This window comes from Canis lupus, chromosome 3 (assembly GCF_011100685.1).
Source record: "Canis lupus familiaris isolate Mischka breed German Shepherd chromosome 3, alternate assembly UU_Cfam_GSD_1.0, whole genome shotgun sequence".
Taxonomy (NCBI): Eukaryota; Metazoa; Chordata; class Mammalia; order Carnivora; family Canidae; genus Canis; species Canis lupus.
In genome coordinates, this window is record NC_049224.1 from 80,301,344 (window position 1) to 80,313,518 (window position 12,175).

Consider the following 12,175-nt stretch of genomic DNA (forward strand, 5'->3'; position numbering starts at 1 on the left):
CCGCCTGCAGTCCAGGGCCTGATCCTGGAGACCCTGGATGGAGTCCCATGTCAGGCTCTCTGCATGGAGCCTGCTTCTCCCTCTGCCTGTGTCTCTGCCTCTCTCTCTTCCTGTGTCTCTATGAATAAATAAATAAATAAATCTTTATAAAAAAGAAAACATATTTTTAAATAAGTTTATTTCAAAAGTATGTAAATACATTTATCCACATAGCATCAATCTGTAGAAGTCTCCACATCTAGGGAATATTGAGTCTGATAATTTCTACAGTAATTACATTTATACTTAGGCTAAGGAAAGGACAATTCAATTTTAGCTTTTAGGACATTAGGTGATTTATTCAGGGGTCAAAATAGGAATGTTCCCCTGAAAAGCAATGAATCGACTCAGTGCGTTCCATACACCATATATTATTTTTTTTATAGCTAAGGAGTCCTTGGTATTTTTAGGATTGCCTATAGTTGTGTGTGTGTGTGTGTGTGTGTGTCTACTTCAGATATTAGCAAAGAGAAAAAAAAAGTGTGATACCTGGCACTTCAGCCATTTGTCCATTGTATGTTTGTGTGTATGTATACACTGTATTTTTTACAACTCTTTCAAGATTTAAAAGGATTTCTCCTGTTTCTGCAACATAAGTAAAATAGGTCAGACAGTGTGTGAGCTCAAATGAAAATAACTAAGGAAGACTGCCCACAGACATACTTCTCTTCTTTAGGCTTCTAAATGTATCCATCCTGCTGAATGGAGACTTTCAATAAAGGAATGAAAATACAGGCTATTGTGTAGGTGTTTAAATTGTGTGCACTGACCTAAACCAAAATTGTTAACATAATTCAGAGTCATAAGTTTTGGCAGATGAGTATGTGACTGAAAAATGCACACTATGTGGAATACAGGGTGACATATTTATTCTCAACTGACTGGTTAATGCAGCTGTGTCCTGTCTGTCCTATATAACTCCATATTAAAATTTCGAAGAGGACATTTCCTTACAACAGCATGATACATCTTTTGATATAACATGACTTCATATTATACTCAGATAGTAAAATGTAGCATGTACTTTCTATTACTTTGGAGAGGAAAAATCAAGATGGGAATGCATTATGGACTAAGTGGATTACTAAAAACTTGTGTATTTTAAAGATTGTGTAACTGGTAAAAAATGAACAGCTAATAGAAGAAAGAGGATACAATCACAAAATGGAATATGAAGATGGACTAAGTTAACCACTCACAACAATGCAAATTTAAGGCTAAAATTTATGACCTTATGATTATGTTTCTATAAGCAGTAGATCTCTTATACTTTTTACAGAAAATATAATGCAGAAGTGGGATTTAGATCAATTGCTCAGTGAAATAGGCCTGACTTTATATTCAGTGACAGGAAAATTTTGTAAATTATCCAAATGCTGCAAAAAACTCTAATTTTCAATGTCATTTGGTCTCCCTGTTCCTATTTAAGTTTGATTTAGAGTGTGAAAGAAATGGCACATACCCTAGTTGCTATATAAAAGTCACATTTAAGAAATAAGTATTTTTGAGCCTGATTTTTTTTCCCCTTCTTTTCCAAATTGAAATTTAAAGAGGAGTTTTTTGGAGAAAGCCCTGGCCTGCTGACTTCAAAGAATAGATTGGGCTAGGGAGGGGGAAATCTATAAAAAGAGAAAACGGCTTAAATGCCTCCTTACTCCTTTAAACTGTAGCCAGCGGTTAGAAATGGAAAGGAACCTAAAAGATAATTAAGATAAATCACATCCTGAAACCTTTTAATATTTTTGCCCTAGGATTTAGAACTTGTGACTTTAGGGTTTTTTTTTTTTTTTTTTTTTTAACATTTCAATGATGTCTGACATTTAAACAATTGTTTTAAGAGAAGAAAATAACTGTGACAGTAAAAGATTGAACTGAACTGTACTCTGGACATGAAGGAATGTAAATGGGAATATGCAATTGTAAAGCAGTGCACATCAAAAGCACTGTGGTGACAAATAAGCAGACTAAGTGACTTTCAAACTATGAAACTAGGTCAAATATCAGATGAAGTGTGTATCTGTAACAGCAGCATTTTGTTTGAATATTGAAATTTAATGTGTTTACTTTTGTTTAACTATAGGTGGCTCAGAATTTCATTTATAAGTTAACTTTATATCCCTAAATTACTTGAGGCAAGATAAAAGCACAAATAAGCAGCAGTTCCTAGAGTCATGACTTAATCTGACAATATTCACGTTGAATGAAAATCACAGCTCATTTGCTCATTGGAGAGTCTTTCCTTTGAATTTTAAAAATAGCCTAATATAAAGTAGTCCCCTGAGAGGAATACCAACAATAAAAAAACACTGTTCATCTTCCCTAACCTTAGTTAATAATAAATCCCTGTCAAAGAACCCTCGGAGGAAGGTTAGATTGGGACATGAGGAGTCTTGCAAAAATCAGTGACTTCAGGAAGACACAGAACATGGAGGGAAGGGCAGCCTGGGTGGCTCAACTGTTTAGCACCACCTTCAGCTCAGGGTGTGATCCTGGGGACCCGGGATCGAGTCCCAAGTCGGGCTCCCTGCATGGAGCCTGCTTCTCCCTCTGCCTGTGTCTCTGCCTCTCTCTCTCTCTTTCTCTGTGTCTCCCATGAATAAATAAATAAAATCTTTAAAAGAGGGAGAGATGGAGGGAAGAGAGGTTTATGAAAGGAGTTAGTATCTAAATATATATAAATATATATATTTATGTCTATATATACACACACACATATCTACTTATATACATATATTATACTACATAATTAGCTCATAGACATTATTAAACGTGTTGGAGGCAACCTCAACATTTCAACGTCTATCATCAAAAGTTAATTTGAGTCACAAACATGGAAGGTGTAGTATACACCTTTGATAGATTTTTCTAGAGAAAATATGAATTTAAATAGTCTCTTGCACTCTCCTTTTTCATTATGCCTTTGCCCTTTTTCATGCAATTGGCCTACATGACCTGTTCCTCTTTATGCCCAATTATCTCACCCGTTTTGTGCCACTTGCCCAGCGGACTTGTTGCTCTTGGGTCTAAGAATCTTCTTGCTTCAATCTGTGTGGCTTGTTTCTGCTCAGGCCTCTCGTGGTTTAAAAAAATATTTTAGACTCTACTGTAACCTCCTGTATTAAGATCCCCCTTTCTATTACTCCTCCCTCCTTGAATTCTGATTTTCCTCTACTCCTTTGACCAGAACTAGTCACTTACAGGCTGACCAAGAGACGTTTGTTCTTCTCTTTTAGACACCTCATCAGCATTCTCCTCTTAAACTCTATTCTTTGCTTCCTACCCTGCCTCCCACACGCATTTATAGGCACCAAATAAGGAAATTAACATGTTTATACTTACTATGTTGTACTGAATTTTTATTTGAAAAATGTGATCTTTCATTCTTTGAGGATTTGGGCAGCCATCAGAATGCAAGCTTAGATCTGCTGCAATTAGTGTAATTGATCCCCCACAATTTTCAAATGGAAGCTTTGTCCTTTCAAGCTGCTTTTAGCCAGAGACTGAGCATGGCTGGCCCATTCTTGCAACGTGAAGCAACTCTGGCTTAAGCACACACTCATCCATCTACCCTCAACAGCCTGTCTTGGAACTACACTATAGCTCAAGACTCCTGATGTGCATTCACTTTTCTTTCCCTCTCTCCTCCAGAGATGTCATATTTTCATCAGACTCAAAGACTCACCTGGGTTTTTCCCCTTATTCTTCATGGGTGTTTTACCCAGTTATTTTTTTTCCAATCCAGGTTTGTTTTTGCTTTTTGGCAGACTCAAACTGAAATAAGAATATGGAATATATATTATATAACTATAATTACATATTATTTATATTTTATATTTATATTTTATTTATTGTATATTATTACATAATATATAATCTATATTATTTAATAATATTGTTATGTATTTATATATTATATATATTACATATATATAATCTCTCTCTAAAAAATAGTTTTAAAAAGAATACAGACGGGGCAGCTTGGGTGGCTCAGCGGTTTAGTGCTGCCTTCAGCCCAGGGCCTGATCCTGGAGACCTGCATGGAGCCTGCTTCTCCCTCTGCCTGTGTCTCTGTGTCTCTTTCTCTCTGTGTGTGTCATGAATAAATAAATAAAATCTTAAAAAAAAAAAAAGAATACAGACTATTGGTTTCCATTCCAAGTATCATATCCATCATATCCATTAATAAATTTAATGAAACAGTTTCATGGCTACTTAAATTGGAAATTTTTGGATTGAAATACCAATTCTGCAGAGTACTAGTTATGATTTTAGACATCCTTTCAGGCCTTAGTTTTCTATTTTTATTTTGTTTCATTTTCTACTTCCTAAAATAAAAATATCAATTATTATCTCCTATAGGATTATTGTAGAGAAGAGGATTCCTACATATAGCAAACATCTGTTAAGTGGTAACTTTAAAAGTAATGATTAAAGAATCAGGAATCTGGGATCCCTGGGTGGCGCAGCGGTTTGGCACCTGCCTTTGGCCCAGGGCGCGATCCTGGAGACCCGGGATCGAATCCCACATCAGGCTCCTGGTGCATGGAGCCTGCTTCTCCCTCTGCCTGTGTCTCTGCCTCTCTCTCTCTGTGACTATCATAAATAAATAAAAAATTAAAAAAAAAAAAACTAAGCTTCTTTATAAAAATAAAGAAAGAAAGAAAGAAAGAAAGAAAGAAAGAAAGAAAGAAAGAAAGAAAGAAAGAAAGAAAGAAAGAAAGAAAGAAAGAAAGAAAGAATCAGGAATCTTAAGGAAATTCATTTTGGATATTTGAAGGAATGGGCATTGAAATGCAATTTTTATATTACTCTCTGGGACTGAGGAAATGTCAATTTGAATGGAGAGACGAAAGATTGGCATGGTTGACAAGATCTCCTGGAATTACTTCTGCAATGTTAAAGTTTTCCCCAAAATCTTAGGTGGCTGAAGTCCTGATGTGCTCTTAGGGATTTCACTAGATCTCACTTTTTAATAGGAAAGAATCACAATCGCATGAACAATTTAACATTAGGATCCCTACAGACCTGTAGAAACTAAACTTTTGGAATTTTAACTTTGTGTTTTTGCTTGCACTTGAAGGATTATAGAAATTATCCTGTTTTTATTTATTTTTTTAAAAGATGATGATAGATGATAGATAGATAGATAGATAGATAGATAGATAGATAGATAGATATAGATAAATTTAGAGAGAGAGCAAAAAAGCAGGAGAGAGAGAGAGAGTGTGCAGGGTGGGGGGCAGAAAGTGAGGGAGGGAATCTCAAACAGACTCTCCACTGAGCATGGAGCCAGACTTGGGGCTCAGTCTCACAACCCCAAGATCACGCCCTGAGCCAAAATCAAGAGTCGGACACTTAACTGACTGAGCCACTGAGGTGCCTCAGAAATGACCTCATTTTTAAGTAGCCCCCATCCTAGACATGATCATTTGAGATAATTAGTGCTGTGTCCTCAGGTTGTTAAATCCCCAGATAACCTGACTAAAGCAAAAATAAATAAACATATGACAATTCAGAATTTTTTGCAAGGTTTAAATAATAGTGAAACAACATTAAAAGGAATTACAGGTGTTTGAGATCGAATTTTGATCTGAAGAAGTCTGCCACATAAAAGAAATAAGTTTGCATTTTATTACTTAACCAGAATTTTAATACATATAAAACTCTAATATTTGATGCAAAAATTTAATTACTGCAGATTCTTAGTCATATTTGTGAAGAATGAGATATCAAACATGAAATGTCCTTTCAGTTTAAGAACATTTTGATACACATGACAGAAGCGAGGTTTTGAGGTCAAATCTGTCATTTCATATAATGTGACTTCCTTAAAGATTAGATGGTAATGTACGAAAGTGATAAGAAAATAATGGACCATGGGGCACCTGGGTGACTCAGTGGTCAAGGGTCTGCCTTTGGTTCATGGCTTGATCCCCGGGTCCTGGGATCAAGTCCCACATCAGGTTCCCCTCATGGAGCCTGTTTCTCCCTCTGCTTATGTCTCTGCCTGTCTCTCTCTGTCTCTCTCATGAATAAATAAATAAAATCTTAAGAAAATAATAATGGGCCATATACATTCATACAATAAGTTAACACTTCAAGAACAAATTTGGCTTCTTTAAAACTATCAGAACTTAGTCATACTTTGATTAAGAGGTAAAAAATGTTACCGATGAGAGAGATTGCATTGTGAGAATGGAAGTCTCAGTTCTTAAAATTCCTATGAAAAGATTTATGTGGGGAACCACCCAAATAAACATAGCAGAAAGAAAGTAACAAGCACAAAGGAATTTATTAAAGCAAATGTATACTCTCAATGTAGAAGGGTGGGTTGTTGGAATTAGACCCTAGGTTATTTGGGGATTGCATATTTGTTGAGTCTTTTTCAGCTGGAAGGAGCTGTGACAGACCATGGGGTGGTCTCTAAAGGAGGCTGCTTCTTTAGGGGACTCTTCACGCAGTTTGGGAGGGGGAGTTTTTGACCTTACAAGATTTGTACCAGAACCATCATGGCGGCCTTTCTCTATGGCGGGAGTGGTGGTAAGTGGTAGCTATCACCATAATGCACAACATTGTAACTAGTCCAGGGGTTACGCTGGGGCAAAGGTGGAAGAGGAGAGTGCATGCTCTACACCTGTGCTCTTGATCTGTTAGCCCCAAGGTCTTGGAAGCCTTGAGGTCAGAATGTTGAGCCCCCAGGGATTCTAATGTGTAAGCTCTTTATCACCATCCTGGTCTTCAGTTCCTATCTCTATCATTCCTTCCTCAAGGACTGGAACTCTGCCTCAGGGCGTTCCTTTCACTGCTCATGTCTAGCTTCAACGCAACTAAAACAAGATATTACCTCCTAGAGTTCTAAGATGATAATTCATAAAACATACCAAAAAAAGGGTAGACAAACAAATTATTTTAACAGATATATTAGTAATTATATTCTGAGGAATTATATACAAACAGTGATGCTGAGTGAACAAATGCATATCACTTTAGTAGATTTAATAAATAAGAAATTCCCTGGAATATTGACAAATCAATTTCAATGGAGTAAAGAGCCTGAGCTTTCTACAAAATGGACTAGTGATGACCACACCGTGTATGAATACACCCCAAATTGGTGGGATTAAGATGATAAACAGGAAAAAAAATAAAGTAGCTTTTTTGTTAAAAATTTTTAGAAACTCATCATCAAATAGTGCAGTTGGGGGCTAGGCATGAGATACTGTACCCAAGAATAATACTGACAATTTGGAAGGATTTTTTTTTTTCCCTTATAAACTAGAGATTGGAAGACTTCTGTAGATGGCCAGATAATAAGTAATTTAGGCTTTGTAGTCACTTACAGTTTTTGTTCCAAACTACTTTGTTTCTTTATCTTTTTTAACAACCTTAAGTATTTTTAAATTTTTCTTAGCTGAAGGTGGAGCATACAATGACCAAGGGCCAGATTTGGCCCAAGGGCTGTGGTTTGCCTACCCTTGATCAGTATTCTTAAAATAAAGATATTCACATCCTCCACAGAGCAGTGCAGCAGATGACAGAGGATAAATGAACTGTCCTGATAAGATAAGGAGTTCAAAATAACGAAAAACTCTTATCACCAGGTTCTAGGATATCACACATCTCTTAGAGAGGACTGGAATATGTATAAATGAGAAACTTACTTGATTGGACTATCATATGGAAATGCAATCAATACTGTACATCCACTTCCACATTCTAGCTCACACATTTGATTCTAGGTTTTTGTTCTTTCCTTTGCCTCTTTGCCCATTTCTTTCATAGATACAAAATGGCTTATGATTTTTAACAGAGATGACTGAATATATTTTACCCTTATCTTATTTAACATAACAGATGAAGGAAAACAATTGGTAAAGAATTTGTAGTTATGATGAGATTTTTCCTTCTTCCTTTCCACAGAGAATTATTGGACATGGCTTAAATTGAATATAGCAGAAATGTCTACACTAACTTGAAATTAGACCATTTTACTTTGAGATATCTTAACAAACATAGAATTATCTACATTATATCCATAGAAAAGAAGGCAAAGGCCTTAATTGCTTTTAGTGTTTCCATCCCACAAATCAAGTGAAAGATTTTAAAAGAGCATAAAAGAACACATTTTTGTGGCATTCTGAAATACCCCTATTTGGGATGCTAATTATAATCAGCACACATATTACAGTGTTTCATCTAGAGAATAATATATTTCACTTTTGACCTTATAACCTTCTATGATGTCCTTATGCAGAATTCACATTTCACTGACAAAGGAGGCCAGAAAAGAAGTCTGTTGATGGATGTTAAGAGCTTCCTGTGGATGCACATCATAATACTTTTTGATCACTGTGGATGAGACATTTTATGCAAGATGCTCCACTTAAAATAGATGTGATTCTAATCCTTAAATGATTGCAGTTTCCAAGCAAAATAAGAAAGAAAGAAAAGGAAGGGAGATGACATAAGTGAAAAAGAGAATTAAATTATAACTTAACAGAAGAAAAAGGAAGCGAAAAGAAGGAAGTGTCTTCGCTTCTTAAGATGGATTTCAGAATGTATGAACTAAACATTAACAATACAAAAGTAATATAAAATGACAAGCAAAGGCACAAGAAACAAGGTATGGGGAAAAAAGCAATTTAAAATTTTCTATTTTCTTGACGACTTTGAGCAAACCATGTATTTTATAGTATCTTTTTCTATTTGAGAGTGGCGACAATAGTTGAATTGAACATGTATGTTCGACAAATACACTTGGATATTTTTGACATTTTAGCAAATTTATATTGCACTGATAACACCAATGTTATGGAATATGATAGAATCATCTGGAACTTCCCTAATACATAGCCACTAGCCACATGTGGCTAGTGCAACTAAGTAACTGAAATTTAAATTAATCTTAATTTACAGTTAAAAATTAAAGCACTGATAATATTTTTGTGTTACAACATGGTTCTTCTGACAAGAATACATTTCATTTTAACTATGTCATTATGTAAAATAACATTACTGCATTGTAGTGCCCATGTTGAACTTAGGCATTGTTTCCAGAATTACAAGTAAACATATGGCCAATCAGGTTGGTGTCCATAGATTCAATTGAACTGTCTTTTTTTAGATGCAGCTGTGTAATACTGCAATGTATTTTTTAAATATTTTATGAGATAGCATGTTACCTATATAAATTGTAATTGATAATTAAATGGACAAGTGGGTGGGCAGCCCCATTGGCTCAGCGGTTTAGTGCCACCTTTATCCAGGGCCTGATCCTGGGGACCTGGGATTGAGTCTCACATCGGGCCCCCTGCATGGAGCCTGCTTCTCCCTCTACCTGTGTCTCTGCCTCTCTCTCTCTCTCTCTCTTATGAATAAATAAATAAAATCTTAAAAAAGAATAAAAAATAAATAAATGGAAGAGTGAGGTGCCTGCTTGGCTCAGTCAGAAGAGCATGCAACTCTTGATCTAAGGAAGGGTTGGGAGTTGAAGCCCTACCTTAAGTAGAGATTACTGAAAATAAGTAAACTTTAAATGGAAAAATTATTCTGATGTAAAAAAAAAAATTCAAATTGAAAAAAAGGTATGAACAAACTTTAAAATTTAAAGCAAAGTCATAAATACCTATGCAGTCCAGACTAGGGATTGTACTATGACATCCCTAATAGTAATTAAAAACAGAAAAATTAGAAGTTTTGCTACAAATTTGGTGAATACTGACCGTTGCAATTTGCTATAACAGAACAAAATGAAAAAAAAAAAAAAAACCTCTTGGGGGGAATAATATTAAAAATAATAAGGTGTGAAATAGTAATAGACTTTTTAAGCAAAAGGTAAATTTTTTAAACATTTTTTCTCAATATTCAAAAAATTGATTAACCTGAATTCAATATTAAACATCCAAAAAAGTTTTAATGATTTTAATAGAGTGTGAGCTTATACTTTTGGCCAGCTATAAAATAGATAATAGTTAGGTTTAAGAAAGTCATTTTTGAGTGATGGTCTAAGAAGTTATTATTTCAATTGTGGCTAATTTGAAAGAAAATTACAGAAAGTTTAAAAAAGATAGCATTCAAAAAGCAAAAAGTTTTTTTTAAAAAATCAGTGAAGCACCTGGGTGGCTCAGTTGGTTAAGCATCAGCTGTTAGCTCAGGTCATGACCTGAGAGTCTTGGGGACAAGCCCTATTGGGCTCCCTGCTCAGTGGGAAGTCTGCTTCTCCCCTTCCCCCTGCTCAGTCTTTCTCTCTTTTGCTTGCTCACTCTCAATCTCAAATAAATAAATAAAATCTTTAAAAAAAAAAATTCAATGAACCTACCAAGCAGTTGCCAGTAGAACAAAAGACTATTTTTTTTTACAATATGAAAAATTAATTGATTCAAAATTCTAAGTACTTTTTTTAGTTTTAGATGATTTAAATTTTGTCTTAAAGGACTTCCAGATATCAATATGGACTATTAACAGAACTCATGGAATAGAAATTTTAAAAACTTTTATATCTGCCAAAAAAAATTTTTAGTGAGATAAGAAATAATAGTTTCTATTATGACACAAGAAACTTTATTATATTAAGTTAAATGTCCAGGTTTAGTGGAATTCTAAAACAAGAGACTAATGTTTTCCTTATTGCTTCATTTCACTCTTTAAGGCATATGGAAAATATTTGTGTTCATTGACTGGAAGCAGATTCTATGAAAATCATCACGGGTTTAATGGTTAGTACTGTTGTATAGATATGTGCAAATGTTGTGAGTCATCACGTTTATGAAACTGTTGAAAGAAATAGAAGATAATGATGACTTGTACTTTGGCAAAACTCACTGAATAGCATCAGAGTTTTAGAAAGATTCACCAGATTGTTAATTCCAATTCAAGATTTCCTTGAAACAAAAAGAATGCTTGCTAAATATTCCACAATGAAAGGCAATTGAAAAAAATTGCAATGTGATGTACATTTTCTCACCAACACCAAATATGAACATTCTAAATTTGAAGTTCTATGGAAACTTTCTGTTACTTACCTAGAAACTTTCTGTTACCTAGCTAGCTAGACAGGTAGGATAATTTATGATTAAATCTCAACTTTTTCTACAGTAATAATAATTTTACATTATTTTCTGACATGAATTAATAGAAAAGAATTTTCATTGTAACCAACAGAATTATGTAAATTGTCTGTAATACTTCCAGAAAAAATTGAAGAATATTCTGTTGGTATTCATGAATTTAGAGCTGCTTTTCAATTTATATAATATTCTTTGAATTGAATGTTAATACAGTAAGTAGACACAAGAATGAACTTAGGTAATCAACTGAATAAATGTAATTTTAAAATTGATGATTTTTGCATCAAGCCAAATCAATTATTTTTTAAAAGACCATCTTTCTCAAATCCAAATATTAAAGGAAAAAAATTGTGTTTTTTAAAGATTTTATTTATTTATTCATGAGAGACAGAGACAAAAAGGCAGAGACACGGGCAGAGGAAGAAGCAGGCTCCATGCAGGGAGCCCGATGTCAGACTCCATCCTGGGACTCCAGGATCATGCCCTGAGGGGAAGGTAGACGCTCAACCACTGAGCCACCCAGGTGTGCCAGAAAATTAGTTTTGATAAACGATTCTTTATTGGGAAACCATATATTTTATATCTTTAGATGCCTAAGCGTATATATTCATCTGTCAATTCTGTGAAATTAAATAGAGGTAACATATTTCTGATGAAAATGCAGCATATAAATTGAGATGTGCTGTAAATACATACACTGGATTCCAAAGACAGGACAAAAAAGTGTAAAACGTATCTTTTTTATATTGATTCTTGATGAAATGATAACGCTGAATATATTGGGTTATAAAATATGTTAATAAAATTAATTTCATTTGTTTCTTTTTAATCTTATATGAAGTGATTAATTTAAAATTACACTCATGGCTCACATTTGATTTCTATTGGGTAGTGCTAATCTTGAGCATATAAGAAAATCAATGCAAAACATAGACTGCTGTCTTTGTCACAGCATTGCTCAAAGATCAATAACAGGAACTAGAACACTCAAACTGTTTTTCTCACTATTTAACCATTGATTTTTGCTTATAGAGCATTGAAGAAATTTGTTCATGGGTGTGCATATTTAT

At 34.4% G+C, this 12,175-nt stretch overlaps 1 long non-coding RNA gene across 3 annotated transcripts in view; it reads right to left on the reverse strand.

Moving 5' to 3' along the window:
- LOC119870864 overlaps nucleotides 1-12,175 on the reverse strand; it is a 98,708-nt gene that overhangs the window by 32,586 nt on the left and 53,947 nt on the right. For 2 of the 3 annotated variants that reach the window (XR_005356435.1, XR_005356436.1), the window contains 2 exons: nucleotides 3,722-3,810; nucleotides 3,021-3,109 (listed from right to left, as the gene is read on the reverse strand). This is a non-coding gene — a long non-coding RNA (uncharacterized LOC119870864). The remainder of the gene's footprint in view (nucleotides 1-3,020; nucleotides 3,110-3,721; nucleotides 3,811-12,175) is intronic. The other variant, XR_005356438.1, reaches the window with a different exon arrangement.